This window comes from Cebus imitator, unplaced genomic scaffold, assembly GCF_001604975.1.
Source record: "Cebus imitator isolate Cc_AM_T3 unplaced genomic scaffold, Cebus_imitator-1.0 Scaffold365, whole genome shotgun sequence".
In the NCBI taxonomy this organism is placed as follows: Eukaryota; Metazoa; Chordata; class Mammalia; order Primates; family Cebidae; genus Cebus; species Cebus imitator.
The window spans coordinates 1,779,050-1,796,545 of record NW_016107680.1 but is presented as its reverse complement, the minus strand read 5'-3'; the positions used below and the strand labels follow the sequence as shown (position 1 = coordinate 1,796,545).

At 40.4% G+C, this 17,496-nt stretch overlaps 1 protein-coding gene across 26 annotated transcripts in view; it reads left to right on the top strand.

The window, feature by feature from the left end:
* SORBS2 (sorbin and SH3 domain containing 2) overlaps positions 1-17,496 on the top strand; it is a 390,878-nt gene that overhangs the window by 153,940 nt on the left and 219,442 nt on the right. For 8 of the 26 annotated variants that reach the window (XM_037730860.1, XM_037730857.1, XM_037730847.1 and 5 more), the window contains exon 1: positions 3,584-4,361. The exons of 7 other annotated variants lie outside the window; for them this stretch is intronic. The gene's annotated coding sequence lies outside the window, so the exon portion shown is untranslated. Of the gene's footprint in view, positions 1-3,579; positions 4,362-4,617; positions 5,078-17,496 lie in introns of those variants that run through there. 11 more of the 26 variants (XM_037730867.1, XM_037730864.1, XM_037730865.1 and 8 more) reach the window with 6 other exon arrangements.

Genomic DNA, 17,496 nt, shown 5'->3' with positions numbered 1-17,496 from the left:
AGTGACTCCATAACTTATACAGTGACTCCATAACTTATCAAGTTCTTTAGTTTCAACTCTGATAAACAGTTATGTCCCTATCAAGTGATCTTAACCTTAAATCTGTGTCTGTTCTAAACACTATTTTATTCTCATTTTATTTCGTTTTTTTAGACTATGTGTCTTGAAAACAAAAAGTTTAAACTTACTGAAAAGTGGAAAGAACGGTAAAAAAAACTGAAAATATTCTCACTTAAGATTCATCAGGTGTTAGTATTTTGAACATTTGTGTTTGCCTTCAATAGATGATAGATAGACAATAGGTAGATAGATTGATTGACGTGTAGGTATGTATAGGGTATAACTCAAAGTAGAAGCTAGAAAAATAAATAGCTCTCTCTCCATATATCTGTGTGTGTGTGTGTGTGTGTGTGTGTGTGTGTGTGTGTGTACTATCAGAGCACATATATGTATGTATGTATATATATTCTCTGATAGTATTATATTTGTTTGAAAATCCTTCTAAACAAATGTTTGCTTTAGAAAAGCATATTATGGTATGGTAGTCTATGTGTTCATACTGAAAATAATTTCTGAGTGGAGATTTCCACACACTCTGTTTTCATTTCATAATAAAAAACAAAGCAACTAGCGGTGTGAATTATAGGGCTCCCTTTATATGTTAGTGGATATCTTAATAACTTTTAATACATAACAAATTTAATTATAATATTTAAATATATATATAAATACTTGTTATGACCGTTTTGTTTAAAATTCCACACTAAGACAATCTCAATAGAGAAAACAGGCAAAAGCTATGAACAGAAAATTTTACAGAAGAGGAAACCCCAAAAGCCATCAAGAACGAAAAGGTATTCTGTTTGTCAGTAAATAGAGAAACACAAATTCAACAGTAATGAGCTATTACTCTGCACCTATCACATTAGCAAGATTTTAACACTAGGTAACGCCAAGTGTCCTTGTCACCCCTGATTGGACCGAGGCACAGGGTGGTCCGGACGTAAAGCTGCTGACCATATAGGTGGCATCTCGTCTGACTCAGAAAGATGGGCTGGAAAAATCATACTTATCTCTTGGAAATCTGTGTTTAGCACATTTTAAAACAAATACGTTCTGAAGGAGAATAACCGACAGGGGCCTGGGCTAGGGCAGGGCCTGAGGGCAGAGCAATGCCAACGGGCCCCAGTGTACAAAGTTACAAGGGGAGGGGCTCAGGGCAGGCGAGGGAGCCAAGAGCACTGCAGAGCAGAGCTGCAGCAGAGTGCTGCGGGAAGATCGATGGAGATGCCGGGGCGATCCTGGGGGCAAAGGAGGGAAGGGGAATAATCTCAGTTTCTGCCAGCTTCCCAGTTCCATTCAGTGCAGCCGAGGGGGGTTCCAGTTCTCTTTGGAGGAGCAGGAATTGGAGGTATAGGGGAAGAGGAGATATGAGAAAAGGGATGAAGGCCTTCGAAATTCTGAAGGAAAATGACTTCAGAGATTTTTTTTTTTTTTTTTTTTTAGTAAAAAACAGAGACAGGGTCTCCCTCTGTTGCAAGCAGAAGTACAGTCACGTGACCACAGTCACGGCAGCCTCGACCTCCCAGCCTCAACCCGTCCCCCTGTTTCAGCTTCCAAAGTAGCTGGGACCACAGGCGTGCACCACCACGCCTGGCTAATTGTTTGAATTTTTTTTTTTTTTTGTAGAGATGGGATCTGTTGCCCAAGTTGGTCTCAGACTCCTGGGCTCAAGGGATCCTCCTGGCTCAGCCTCCCAAAGCCCTGGGAGTAGGGTGTGAGCCACGACCAGAGATTCTCATACCTTGCCAACCAGTCGATCAAGTGTGAGGGTATAAAGACATTTTCAGACATACAATGAAAAGAACAGCCACCCTAAAACATCAAATGAACCTAGAGTTTTCCTGACATCCTTCTGTAACCTGCCAACATTTTGTCAAAATCTCTTAAATTCTTCTGAAGTGATAAGTCAACAAATGTGTGACATTGAAAAGTGAATTAAAACACAGATTTCACACCATCCAGTCATCAGTACCTTTTCATACAGTGCTGTAGGTCCTCATTCAAAGGTATTGAGAAATTAGAATATTTCAAGCATGGAAGGCAAAGAAGACATGGACCAGATTGGCTTTCTGGGAGCTGCCAGAACAGTCTGGGAGTCAGGCCTAAAAGGCGCACTGCTAAGAAGTCGGCAGCGCATGACAAGGTCTGTAATAGCAGAGGTGGACACCAATATAGGGGCAGCATGGAAGACGTCACTCCGCCTCCACCTGGGAGAGTCACTAGTGAGGTGGTCATTTGGGGCCAGGCGTTGAAAGGTAAGGGAGGAGCAGATAAGGAAGGAGGCTGCAGGTGCTGGGGTGAGGAGCAGTCAGACCGAGAAGCTTTTCAATGGTAGCAGCATCTGCAGGGCAAGGAAGTGTGACATGGTATGTAACTCAAGATTCTGAAATGTGGCCAGTGAAGAGGAGAATAGAGGCTGAGGGTGAAGGCAGGGGCACACTCAGCAGCAGCAAATGCAAAATAACTTCAGGGAAGGGAACTTCAGTGAGAAAAGGCAGACTGCCTTGAGGTGATCTGAAGGGGTGAGAACTCTCCCCAGCAGGAAAGCTCCACCCACTTGTCTTCAATGGACTTGCTGATCCTGCGCACTCAGACCTACCTAACATGAACCTGGTTAGGGAGGAAAGGGAGCAGGCATCCCTAAATCTACATCCACAGGATTCCTACACAGTCAAAATGTGGGGATTAATACTGAAGTCGGGAGTGTTAACATGGGTAGGGAAACGCAAACCTAACGGAATCCTGAATCAATGACTACTTAGCAAATAAAACATCTCTATTTGCAAGTCCAAAGTGTTAACATAACTCTTTCAAACGGATCGTTAGAAACAAAATTAATGGGACAGTGCCTTGGAAATCTATCAGATGGAATATGACTGGTGAGACAGTACTGAAAAAGAAGAAAAGGCTGGGGTTTTGCAGAAGGTTTAAATTGTTAATGGCATTAATCATGGTAGATTCCCAGAGGGGGTGAAATTTTATGGAAGGGTGGAATGTGAGCCATCTTACTAAGGATGTAAAACTATTCTTGCCTTGAAGATAAGGTTTAAAGTCAAATAATTTTTAATTAGGTTCAGATGTTTTTTTAAAAAGAATTCTTAATTTACAAATAAGATTGAGTTAAAGAATCATTTTCTGCAGTAGAAACAATGGAATTTTTTAAAAATTCTATTTTAAGTTGCATAAAAAGCATCTTAAAATAATCAGATGAATCGTAAGCAAATGGATAGATCTTATTAAAATAGTCTACCTGATTTAGTTATTATTCTGGCCCTACAGAACAATTCACAGTATTTAGTTTCAATTAAGTGGCTACAAGATTATGATTTAACAACAAAAAGTCTAACTCTCCGATTTGCAGCTCTGCTCTGCACTCATTATATGACTAGAAGGTAGGACTTGTTTCCACAATGCTTCCAGTTAGGGTCTCTCAAGTGATTTGCATGTTATTAACCTGGATAGCCATTAATAGGGCTTCACTTCCTCTATTTCATACATAGCCCTGGCTTAGATTAAAAAGAGTCCTTCAGGAGAGCGGAAAAAATCAGCACTTGTACTATCCGTGAAATGTGTAGAAAGATAACAGAAGCTACCCTCCTCAGAAAAAATGATGAGTTTGATGAAAAGAAATTAACAAGCTGTGTGGGTGTGCTGCACATGATCAGCCATGCTTGCTAAGTCTGTCTGTTGGCTGTTGCTATGGCTACGAAAAGCCAGTGGAACCCAATGAGCTGTCTGCAGCCGTGCTGGGAGGACCAGCCATTTTACTTATGGAAAACAGTGTGGCATTCTGCTGAGCTTCCCCCTGGAAGAAGCCTCTTTTTATACATCTCTTCAGGGAAGACAGAAGCAATGGGCATATTCATACACAATGATCAGAGCCACGCAGGCCTGCAAGCTGCCATTTGGACAGGCTGTTGACTGCTGTTGCAATTAGCTGATTGGAGCATGTGGAATGCAGAGTGATAATGTTGCTATCAGGCAGCAGCAAAGGTTTTTGTCTTGGGAAGGCAAGCTTTCCCTGCAATATTATCTCAGCAGCTCCCTAGCTGCTCACCCTGAAAACGAGGGATCCAAACGGAGGGTGTTGCCCTCTGCTAAGGCTGGCCCTGTGCGTGGCTGTGACACAGGAGCGGCAGGTCTGAAAAAGCAGGTGTGTGTTGGACGGGCGCTGGACTGGAACGCAGGTGGACGCTCTCCAGTTTACCTGCTTCCTGTTAACAGACTGTGGGCTCCCAGGGCATACCCTGCAGGGTGAGGCTGAGGCGGAGAAGGGGCTTCCCACGACACTAACAGAGGTAAGCTTTTTTTGACCTTTCTGAAAGCACAGCATAAAAATAACTAGGGCAAAACTCAGCGTGAAAGATTTACATTGATTGTGTGATTTGGATTGACCAAACAAACAGACACAGACACATCCACACACACACATTTCTAGAAAACAGTATCAGAGGCATAGAGTTGTTTCCGCGAATTTTGGTTCTAACAATTGGGAGATAAAAAACATTACTGTTATGCTTTGGGGTTTAAAATCAATATCTGCTGTTTTAACAGACTACGATGGCTTGTTCTGAACCACCTTCACAGCCAACAACATTTCTCGCTTGCGAACAATGGATTCTTTTGTGACCTGCACTTTGACTTATATTCAGAGAACTCCATGGAAAAGCAGTGGCACATAAATTGTGAAGCGTTTCTTTTTAAGCCTCGTAAATGATTTAACTCTTAACACACCTACGTACACACTTAAAGAATTCTGTTCTCTGTGTAGGTCGCAGTAGCCAGTGGATTCTGTACTTGCTTCCTCTGGACTGAGTGTCTTGGTTTCCTGTTGATCTAGTTGGGGTAGTTGTGAAGCAGACAGTGTAGGTATTGGAAGCCATTCACACCTCCTTTCTGAGTATCTGCATGCCTTGCTAGCCCAGAGCACAACACCCCCATTGTGCTCCCCCGGCTCAGAATGCAAGGAAAGAAAGGAAGCGAAGTCTCTGCATTGAGTTCTGGGACAGCTGAGGTATGTGGCAGTAAAACTTCTTTTCCTGCACAGTTTTTCTCACCAGCAGATAGGTTTCAGAGATAGAGAGTGAAACCAAAAACAGCACACACCTCATGCAAATGTGCGCTCACACGGGCAGCAAATGTTTGCTGTCAGTTGCTTCGTGATAACAGCACAGACCCTAAATTACAGGAGGAATTGCCTTGTAGTGAGTATTTCCTTGATTTGTAGTGTCTTAGGCACAAAGCTGTTACTGTGGATTGAAATTGGTTAGTCAAACAAAATCCCTGGTAAGGAAATGACCGAGTAAGGATTAGATTCTGTTTCAGCAATATTTCTCACTTGCTTACCCAAGTCGGTTCTTTTGTTTTGCTGTTTTGTAACCAAAAATGTCAGATCATTTATAATACTATTGAAAATAGTTAATTTAAAAATGTTTGGTCAAAAACTTTGAATAAAACCCCTATCTACTAAAGATGAAATCTACCATGAAATTTAAAAAAATAGTAACTGCGATCTACTTCTAAGAAATATGTTTTTATTCGCTACCTTTTTTCTCCAAAATCTGGATGACATGGGAGTCTCCTTAGAACTTTAAGCATAATTTGCACTGATAGATCTGAGTAGGAGCCACCTGTTTCACAGATGTAGCAACGTTAATATGCCCTAAGATAAGAGCATTCGAAAGCGGCAGGAGAGCAGTTTTCAAAACTGTTTCTCTAAATGTCAAAATAGTCAAGATATAAAGATACAGACTAAGAATCTCAGTGGAACGAACCATGTTCAAACGTTTAATGATGAGGATATACCTATGAGAGTCGTAGGGGATAAATGGTGAGGCGACAGCCTTGTACGTCATTATGTTTTAACATTCAAAGGAAAGCTAAATGAATAGCCTTAGTCCTGAGTCCAATTCTATGAGTAAAAATACCAGCTAAGTAAGTGATTCTATATGAACTGAATGAAAGGTAGAGAAGGTCTCTGTCCAATTTAATTTCCTTCAAAGCTTTACACTGCCAAAGGATTTCTTGGAATTGACACAATGCAAAGACCTACAGCAAGCACATGATCTCCCATTAGTTTTTCTTGGGGGAGCTTTTAGAAGAATGAGGAGTAGAAATACCCAGGACACACCTGACTGCTGTGCCTGTTCCCTTGATGGTGGCACCAGGTGAGACAAGACCCTTGGCCCATGGGAAGAACGACACACACTTTATACCTGTGCGATTGCTTTCCCGTATTAGTAACCTTTTAAGAGGACATGCTACAAAAAGATGAACATTTTAAGTTCAGTTCTGCACAGCACGTCTACACAGTTAATAATTCAACAATTTTGCCAACCAGATTCAAAGACATAATCTCTCAAGACTTTGCACCTTCGCTTGTTGCTATTTTTAGACCCCTATTGTCTGCCACTCTCCAAGTCCTCTGCGGGCAATATCGAATAGTTTGGAATTTCTAAAACACACTATATCAGACTTTGTTTCTTTTTGGCAAATGCAATGCCCCCTGACGAGTCATTTCCTTTAAATCTCCCCTGCAATGGCAGCTGCTTTCATATGCTCTTCAAATGCAGCTCAGACATCCCCCCAAGCTGTCTCCCACCCTCTTTGGCTACATCTGAATCTTACTTTGGACTTTCATCTACGGCGCTATATTGCATCTGTCTCTGTTCACCGCCTTCCAGACTTTGCTGGCCTCTGAGTCTAAAGTATTTTGTCCAGTGTCCAGAATTCGGCATTCAGACATTGTACTGGTAACCTCAGACTTCAATATTTTCCTATTACTGTAAATATAGACTTGACCTAGAAATAGAAGTCTTAATACTGCCTTTTGTCAAAGAAACTCAAAACATTGGAGAAACAACAGCGAGGCTTTCATTTCTGATTTGAAAATATGGCTTCAGGATCCCAGTTTCGTAAAAGTTACAACTGTCCTATCATAGATCAAAATTTCTGGAGGGAAAATTGTACAACATATATTTTAAACAAAACAACTTGAAGGTTTTAGCATATAGATAATAGTATTTTTCTACCTATAGCTATTATAAAATTTATAGAAAATATCCCCATTAAAAATTTGTTATAGAATCAGACTATTTAAAACTAATGTTGAATTGATGATGATTAGCAGCTGATTATAACGTAAGACACTTACGAAGTTGTTTTTCCTACTGAAACCAGGAGAAAGTAAAGGTCGTGAACTGGAAAGAGATTAAATAATTGAAACGAAGTCCACAATAGCGGCATTTCTTTTAATGTTCCTAAATCAATCCAGAAGGTGACTGGAAATCACTAGTTATGTTACACTGGTTATGTCACCCTGCAATATGAATACCTGAATGAGGAAGAGAATATTCCTTTAGTATCACTCTTGATGTAGATACACTTTTGGTTAAAGAGAATTCCTACCATCTGTTCTATATTAGATAACATTATTATTATTTTTAAATAAGCCTGATTTCAATAGCCTTTTTATGAAAAAATTGCCACAACCAAAAATAAGAACATACACATAATTTTATTAAGAAATTATAAATACATAATTCCTTGTCTTTAAGATGTCTGTGTTGAAAGTAGAAGTTCGAATTAATACTGTATGAATTTTTGTATATAAAGTAGAACCGATGAGGAAGTTTAAAATATCCTGATATTTGGAATTAGAAAGTGGAATATTTAGGAAATTATTAAAATTCATATTTCTAGACATTATTGCATTCATTCCAGCGTCTAGCTTTCTAATAAAAGTAAGATAAACAGCAATTCTTAATGATCATACTGTCCCTTAAAGCTTTATTTTGGCTATCTTCCAGCTGATTTTAATGTACAGCATGCTATCATTAAATAATAGCTAAAGTTGGAATTGATTCTATTCATCTTAAAGACTAATCATGTTTAATCAATTATTCTAAATTGTGTGTAGTAATTAGATTTTGAAAAACATAATTTTATAATATGCCTGTACTGTTTCTAGCATTTTCCATTTTAAGAAATTTATAGTATTTTTAAAGGTCTAAGTCATGTCTAACTACATTGATAGTGTCATGAAATGAGTTGCACTTTTATAAAGAAGAGTTGTAATATACGATTGTATCAGGTAATTTCCTAAACGTTCCTCCAACTAATAATTTAATTATGGATATGCCTATTAAATCCTGAACTGCCACTGTCAAGTGGAAATAATACAGGTAAACATGTTTTCAAAATGTGTTCATCTGTATTATTTCTGAAAAACTCAAGATGTAGATTTAGTTAAAAGGAAACACTTCTGGAACTATGGAGTTCTAAATATTGGCCAATAAGAACTCTCATTTCGGCTTAAGTTCAATTAAGATGATATGTGTTGGATAAATGACAGGGAATCAGCAACGATGGGTTTTTATTTTGGTGTTTTTCAGTGTGACGTATCCATATGGAACTATACCACGCTATACTCCACCCTGGTCTTCAAAACCAAAATATCCTAGTTTGCCAAATAGGAATTTGGGCCCAAAAAAAAGCTGTGGTTTTCTCTTCCCTATACAGGTGAGGTATGCGTAGGGTCAGGATTAATTCTCTACCTTAGAGAAGCATTATTTGAGCTAAAAATGTAGAAAGCTTTCACTTTCCTGAATCCAATCAAGGGTCTTACTTTCAAAGAAAATTTTCCCACCTCAAAGAAACAAAAAAGAAAGACAGACAAGAAAATGCCCTGGTAATGTTCTCATTATATTTTCTAATTTTTCTTTATATTATAATTTAGGAAAATTTATTTTTAATAAAGAACATTATTTGAAAGTTTCATCAGTGATATTTTGTTTTTTTTTAATGTTCATTTATCTGTTGCCTGCTTATTACATTTTTGATTTAATGCCATCAGAAATTCAGTTTTTCTGTCTTCCCTCTGAGATGTTTTCCCAGTGGGTAAATTACAAATCAAAAATACTCTCCTATAATGAATTATATCCTCTGCTTTGAATGGGAGAGTTCATCCAATCCATTGCTAGAAATAGTTCTTCTTTTCGGGTTCCTTGTGCTAGTACTTTTTTTCTGGAATAGTTGAATTTGAGGACAGGGGCAACATAAACCCGTCAGGCTCCAAATCTTCTGATGTTCTATTCAGTTCAGCATCCCTCAGAGACCAATGCAGCTGCAAGGATCAGCCGCAAGGAGTCCAATGAACTGTAGCAAAAATAGGCTTTTAGCCAAGAGCTGTGACACTTGTGAAGATCCTCTAAGAGCACAAGCATGGGATCCCGTGAAGAATGGCAAGTTTTTTAAATACACACACAAAAAAACATACTCAAATGAGACTTTGGCTATGTGGAGACAATTTATTAGTGTAAATGTTCATTCTAGTCTCCTCTGAACCGAAGTCCCTGTACCTACTTCTAGCTGAGGACAGCCAGTTTCTCGGAGGCACTGAGTCCTCTGAAGAGGTGACACAACAGAGGGAACAGCCTGGTTGGTGGAAACATGTTTCATTAAGCCTTCAGCTGCACAGAAAATCCTCTTCCTCCTACTGACAGGAGTCAGCGACTTCTGCTTCATTGGGTCTTTTTAATACTAGATCTTTATACTTCATACAGTTTGCCTACGCTTTATACTACTGAACAGCAAAAGTTTAAGAAAGCAGCACTTGGCTGCTAAAAAGTGGGCCTTTTTGGTAGATTATCAAGATGCCTTCACACCTAATTATTTCAGTTCTCTGTGCTAAAGTTAACAAGGGAAAGGAGATTAGATAACAATAACCTCAGCTGTTCTTGTGCTACCTGTGTCACCTGGCGCAGGGTTTGAGCACTTTCCAAAACAAGTACATTTCACCTGGCAGATGTATTCTTGCACTATAGCAAGTACTGTGCATTTTAGCTTGCTCAGTGTCTCAAAATCTAGGTTTTAAAATTTTTATAGCATAGCGTTACTAAAGATGAAAATTATACAACCACTTACTTGCTCTGCTGCGGTGTGAATAGACTGGTGTTGTTTGCTGTGCCTAGAGCACCAGGCTTGCGCCAGTTTAGGCAAAGGGAGGTCAGGAGAGTGATGAATGGCAAGAGGATGGAAAAAGGAACAGTTTGCTTCTGCAGAGCAGGAGTTGCAGGGAGCACTCGCTTTAGAATAACAGCTGAAACAGGCGGACCCTCCGCAAGCAGGTCAACATACTGCATATTCAGTCAGTATTTGCTGAATGAATGAATGACTTATAGCAATCAGATCTTCCCCTGGATTACGCTGATACTAACACATGATTAGAAAGTGCTCTTTGAATTTAGAGGTAAAGTGACAATTCAGCCATTTTTCTGATTTTTTTTAAATCATAAAACAAAGGAGAAGAAAAAACACATGAAATGTTTTTTTAAAAAAGGCTAGTATTTAAAAAAATAAAATATTGTCTTCCTGGTGAGAAGCACTATACTTTAACAATTACACAACACAGAAATATTACCAGAAGCGTAGATAAAGCTCAAATGCAACACATCAAGATAAGAAAAACGGATTTCTAATCTCAACTTTTTAAAAACCTCTTGGTATGGTCACGTTCATCGAGAAATATAACCAACACGGACTTAAAATTTTCCTTTTTTAAGCAAACATAAGAAAGAAAAGTTTAAATCCAGAGTTATAAAATTTAAGATCTTTATGTTAAGGCTTTAGAATCTAGTTACAGAGAGTTTAAGATAGTCTGGGAAGATCTTTTCAAGTTCAACCATAGGAGCTGCAAGCCCTTACACAGTCTGTCAAAATATCTGCGGCTGATTTAACTCAAGAAAACAATAGACACCTGTTAACTAGTGTTCAAACAACTACACAAAAGATTGTTTTTTAAAAATTGAATTGGTTCACTCCAAAAGATATTGATGATGATAATTTATATAGATTTTATTCTATACTAGCTACTATCCCAAGAGTTTAATATATACTAACTTTTAATGAAAAATCTGGAAAATCACAAACTCTATAACACCAAATACTAAAAAGTGAGGACTTTTAAAGGTATTTACATTGGAATTTCTTAGAAATATTTTCTGCAATCTTAAATTATTTCCGAAAGAGGGATTTAACAAACATCACATTTAATTGTTTTGTCTTAGATGCTCTGATGCCACTTTACATATTGTATTATGTTTATATCACGTTAATGAAGTTTTTTGACATGTCTAATCTTTCCATGTGAAAGTGACCTCCATGAGAGAGAAGTCATGTTTATTTGTTTTTACCCATCATCTTGCCATGTCCATTTCCAAGAGTGAACGAAGGATGGATGAATAACTAGGCCAAGTAGTTTATTGTAACAAACAAAATTCACACCCAAGGAAAGGGACCTGGTGAAGGCAATGCAGACGGTGTGCGAGTCCATGGAACTTTAATCATGAGAAAACTAATCTGGTCTACAGATCTTTAAATGTTTGTTTTGTTATGGGTTTTTTGTTTGTTTTTGGTTAACGTGCTTTTCGGGTAAAACACTAAGCTAAATGTCCAAGTAACCCTTTTTAAGTCATCGAGACTTTTTCCACGGAGGAAATCATGACGCAACCAAAACTGACTTGGCTCATTTAAACCACTTGTAGAATTTTTCCTCAGAACTTAACCTTGTGAACAACTTAACTACATAGGAGTTACATTTGACAGTTAAGAAAATAATAAAAATATGAGAAGGCATATTTATCTTCTTTGTCAGCGAAACCGTATCTCTTTTGGGAAAAGGGCTTTATTAGGTCAATAACTCAGATGACTGATAATATATCCTGAATTCTTTCACACTCACTTTATTTAGAAACATAACTTTTTATATGATATGTGTTCTGAAATCTGATTATATCACTCACTGACTTCCTTTCCACCGTAGATTTAATTTTACAGGACTAATATAACCCATTTATATAATAACTAATATGACTTTTTTAATTAAAAAAATATTCTTTCTAAAGTGTGCCAAGTACTTTGACTACATTTTAAATTAATTTTTAGATTTATTGGCAGAAGAGCAGAATTACCATCACCCTCATGTTATAAAAGCGAATGACAAAGCAATAAATAATATAGTTTAGTTTGAAAAACCACCTTCCTGTTGAACCAGAGTCCCAAATGTCCTGTCAGTGCTTTCTTTCTGTTGACAGTTATCTGGTAAAATGATTGGATCTGTGTATTATTTGGCATAATATTGCATCATCATCATTTTGAACCCTAGGCTTGTGCTTCCTTTGAAGATGGAATTAGGAAAACATACCCTCAAAATTGTGCTTCACTTTTTTTGGCCCTGGTATTTAATTTTGCAACTGTCAAGAATGAAAATATTATGATCATAAAATTATATTTCCTGGGGCAAGTTCCACTTGTAAATTGCCTCATTCCCAGGCTCCTCAGTCAGGGTATTGCATTCTGCCTTTAGCCCAGCTTGTGAGAAGAGGTGCTGGATTTGCATGGTGCAGATAGGGCCTGAAAGCAGGAGAGAACAGGAGCTTAAGGACAGGACCCAAAAGGACTCTGGCCCTCTTAGTATTTGTTACCAACGGGATCACTCAACCACTAGAGCTTTTGAATTCAATAGGAATTAGGAAAAGTGTTGCTTTGAAATTCAAATGTTTTCTTTTCCAACCAAAAGCAAAGCATTGGAGAAATCCGCATGCACTCTAGCTAACCCCACAGAGAGTGAAAGGTATTTTATCTGCCCAGCAAAACAGAATGGCCCCTTGTTGACTGACACCGAGCAATATCACCCCTTTAAAGGTCAGATTATTAATTTGTTGGTGCATTCTCTTGGGAAATAAAATCAGAATTTCATCTGGCAAGCTTCATGACAGGTGACACATGATTTTAAGACTATCATCCAACTATATCTGCCCAAGAAACAGATCCGTACCATCAGTTCCTAACTGCCACGGGGCCCACAGTGTCTGGAGTTGCCCTTCCCAGTAGACAGGCAACAGTGGGTTCTCTGCTCGCCTCTTCCAGGCCTTGGAGACTGCTGCCCCATCTGTTACTATGTTCATGTAAGTTAGCTGATCGTGTCCTTTCTAATTGGTTTGATATGGAAAAGACGGCCTTGCTAAGGAAAGCAGAGAATGAGAAAGCCCTAAGTTCTGGGTACAACTTAACAAGTGACCAGACCCAACTGTGGATGTCGAAGTTGTATCCGTATATTAAAAACTGATACTTGCATGTTCATATAATTTACTTATTTATTTATTACACATCCATCCAGGACCTGTAGGAGTGTGTTTAGAGTGGAGGAAAAGATGAAGAAATAAGCCAGGAAGCCATTGAAAGAGCTTACAGTCTAGTGTAGGAAGACAGGAATGCTACTTAACTATTATTTAAAGACAGAAGGTGATACAGTACTGTAAGAGAGATATCAATGCATTTGTTTATTTTTTCGAAAAGACATATGCAGGAATAATTTATACAATAAAGAAACTCTTTCATCATCTCAAGCAATGGAGTTCCAGAATATGAGAATAAATTGCTCAGAGAAGGGAAGTTTCTTAGAGGATCAGGAAATAAGAATTTGAGGAAATGATATTTTAGTTAGGGCTTGGATGAGGTGGGATTTTGACAATAGTTTGGAAAAACAAGCTTTGTGGCATCGAGAATTGGTTTATATACAACTCACATTTATTTGTCATTCCCTCAGTGCTTTCATGGAAATTATTGAGTCTGGCTCAGCAACCCTGGGAAGAACTAGGAAATAAAAGGATGGAGGGGGCCCAGCTAAGAGAGCAGAAAGAAAAGAGGAGAGAGGGAGAGAAATGAAGAAATGTGTTGTGATGTCCAAGAGCTAAGGCCATGCAGAGCCCTGGGGAAGGTACCAGCAGCAGAGAAGGAAGCTGCAAGGGAAGCGGGGCTATGCCCGGAGCAAGATCCCAGGGCGCAGCAAAGAGATGGCCCCAGGGACTGAGGACAGCCCAGCGCACAAAGGGGAGAGTGTGACCTCTGGGACACTTGAATGAATTGAGCAAGTGAGCTCCACTCCTGAGAGCCAGAAGGACAGTCAGGAAAGTTCCCAGCAGACACCCAGAAATGGCACTGACTCACATTCTCCTGCTTTATGTGCTGGGCCTGAAAGTCAAAGACACATTTAAAACTATGACTGTAACTCTCGGTGACTTAGAAAGTCCGACATAGGTGAGATTTCTTGGATTCAGTCTTTTTCATTAAGGGGAATACGTTGTACGATGATTGCTGGTGGTTAGAAGCACGGACCTTTCTGTTTTCTGCTTTGAGATGGATTCTCGCTCTGTCGCCCAGGCTGGAGTGCCGTGGCGCAAGCTCAGATCACTACAACCTCCGCCTCCCTGGATCAAGCAATTCTCCTGCCTCAGCCTCCTGGGCAGCTGGGATTACAGGTGTGCACCAGCACGCCCAGCTAATTGTTGTATTTTTAGTAGAGACGGGGTTTCACCATGTTGACCGGGCTGATCTTGAACTCCTGGCCTTAAGTGATCTGCCTGCCCCAGCCCCCCAAAGTGCTGGGATTATAGGCACGAGCCACCACACCTTGAAGCATGGACTTTGGGCTCACACATTGTTGGGTGGGAGTTCTGGTTTAGAAACCTGGTTGCAGTGAAGTGAGCCAAGGTATGAAATCCCTGTGCCCCAGTTCCCGCATCTGAATGAGTGTCACCATAGTCCCAAGTACTGAAGACGCGTGTGTTCTACATCGATCAGAGCACTGCATCTGACATCAAGGAGGTCTCATACATGTCGACCACTACTGCTGCTGTTCCTGGGAGTTTACAGAAAGACTCTCTTCCAAACTCCTGTGCTCCAGGCACTCGTCTCTGAGTAAACTCTGGAGTCTTGAGAAGCCACGCGTGTGTGTCGTTTAAGGGACGGGCCACTGCTTCTGCCACTCTTCGGGGAGAGAGAGCCTGGGTACCACTACAGTTCCTGTGAAATGCCTCAGCGACCTCAGCAGGACTCATGCTCGCCCTACCAATTGCAGTGTTCGATTTGCAGTGTTAAAAGATTCGGGCTTCTTGGTGGATCAGGCCCATGCGTAGATAGTGATGCTGTTAACCAAATGGGAGTGGAGAAGAGCTGTTTTGCTTTGTTCCTGATATCAGGGAAGCAACGTCTAGACATCTAGAACTTTATATCCTGGCTGGAAACACTGGTAGCCAGTGCAGAAGTGGGGCAAATCAGGGCCTCACGTGTAGCCTAATTCAAGATATGGACTGCCGGTCGTCTATAGCTTAATTAAGATTATATACTAGCTTTACAAGAGCCTTTTTTCTGATAAGAACATGTTTAATTAATAAAAGACTATGATGATGTCTTTTAAGTCACTCTGCAAAGAGAGATCCACATTTTTTAAAACGAGAATTTTTTAACAACCACTCAGCACGCTTGCTAAGTACACTTAGGTTAAATGTTGAAACTGCCTCCACTAGTTTGTTTTTTACTTGTCACCCATGAATTTTTCAAAGCAACTAATAATCTTTTTTTTTCTTTGATTAAAAAAGTGATATGGGATTTGACTGGTAAAAATGCCATTACCAGGAAAAAATCATGCAAGTTAACAAAACGCAGGATATTGGGCCAATTTTAGTGATTTTATAGAGTGTGATATGGAGCAAAAGTTATTTATTTTCTGTGGAAGTTGTAAGAATTGCAAGTTTATTCTGGGAAAAAAGAAAAGTAAGGGTTAAGATGATACCATTATCCCAAAGGGTTGTACGAAGGTTGCATGGATTCTGTATTGTCATCGTGTAGGGCGAGGTCCGGCACGTGGGAGATGCTGAACAAATGTGAGCCGCCATTACGTCATTCTTGGGGTGTACATGAGTCCATGTGAAAGGCACACACTGTGCACCTCTGATTCTCCAGGCTGTGTGCGTTCAGTGGTGACTAGTTGGACTTGCTGCTCTTGGTGACTGCTCCGTCTTTGGGATGAGGGAGGGGAAACATAACCCAACAGCATCCCAAGTGCCAAGGCAGAGGAAAGCACAGAGTATAACATGTGACTGATTCTCCTGGCAACGGCAGTGTGTACACGATGAAGGCAGGGGCTTTAGATGGCGAGAGCACGGTCTGCAGGTGAACACCGTGTGAAAGCACATTGCAGGCTGGATGGCACGTCTTGAATGCAGGAACGGTAGAGGGAACTGAGCATGGGGTGCTGGAGGGGGAACAGAAGGGCTTTGCGGTCACATAAACTTGGAATTCATTCCCAACTCTATAATTGCTAACTCAGTCTGGAGGAACAGGCTCCTGGGCTTTTCCCAGACCCCTATTTCCCTTCTTAGGGGGAAGAAATGATAGTGCTTACATCTGAGTATTATCATTAGGATTAAATGAGATTATTGCAAAATGACCAGTGTGTAGTGCCCGGCACATCTGAGGCAGAATGAATGGTCGCCATGCCTATTTTGGTCATCAGAATCAGGATCAGCATCGTGTTAAGTAGTTTGGGTTAATTCTTTAAGGGGAAAAGAGAGAGAGAGAGAGAGAGAGAGAGAACCACTGGAGTTTTTTTCTTTCTCTTTTTTTTATGAGGAGTTTTGCTCTTGTTGCCCAGGCTGCAGTGCAACGGCGCAACCTTAGCTCACTGCAACCTCCGCTTCCTGGGTTCAAGCAATTCTCGTGCCTCAGCCTCCTGAGTAGCTGGGATTACCGGCACCCGCCACCATGCCCAGCTATTTTTATATTTTTGGTAGAGAGGGGGTTTCTCCATGTTGGTCAGGCTGGTTTCGAACTCTCAACCTCAGATGATCCGCCTGTCCCGGGCTCCCAAAGTGCTGGGATTACAGGAGTGAACCACCGCGCCCAGCCCACTGAAGTTTTTTTACAGAGGAAAAGTAATGATCATATTTGTGGGTGGAAAAATATATAACTGGTAGCAGTGTCAAATTAAATGAACAGCACAAGAAAAGATGACAAAATGATAGATAGTGTCTGTGAATTAGACAAGAGAACAACTTGGGCATGAACTAAGGTGATAGGGCAGGGAGAAATGAGCGAGGGATGTATTCATTCAAGTCCTGCTCGGTGTCCGTCGGTCTTCTAAATGTCTGGAATGCATCTACCTCAGGGACTCACCAAACTGTCTTAAAAATAGGCAATTCTACTTCAGTGCGGTGCTGCGTTGCTAGAGGTGCCTGGGATGCACAGAGCGAGGGAAATCCGGGGGTACCCGTGGCTTGTGGAGGAGCCTCTAAGATATCTCTGAAGAAGTGCTTGAGGTAGGACCTAAGAATACGTGTGCATTCACCTTGGAAGCGGCCCAGCCCTACCGGCGACCAGGGACCAGCATGGCTCCAGCACCCAGGCGTGGAGCGATGCGTTCTGAGCCCTGGAAACCATTGGTGTGGCTGGAATGCAGGGTGCCCAATATGGAGAGACAGTGAGTAAAATCAGGCAAGCAGACCAGGGCCAGATGGCGGGGCAATTGTGTCACCCTAAGCTAGATGGGAAGGCACTGAGATATTTCAAGCAGGAAGGTGAGGATTTCCTTGATAA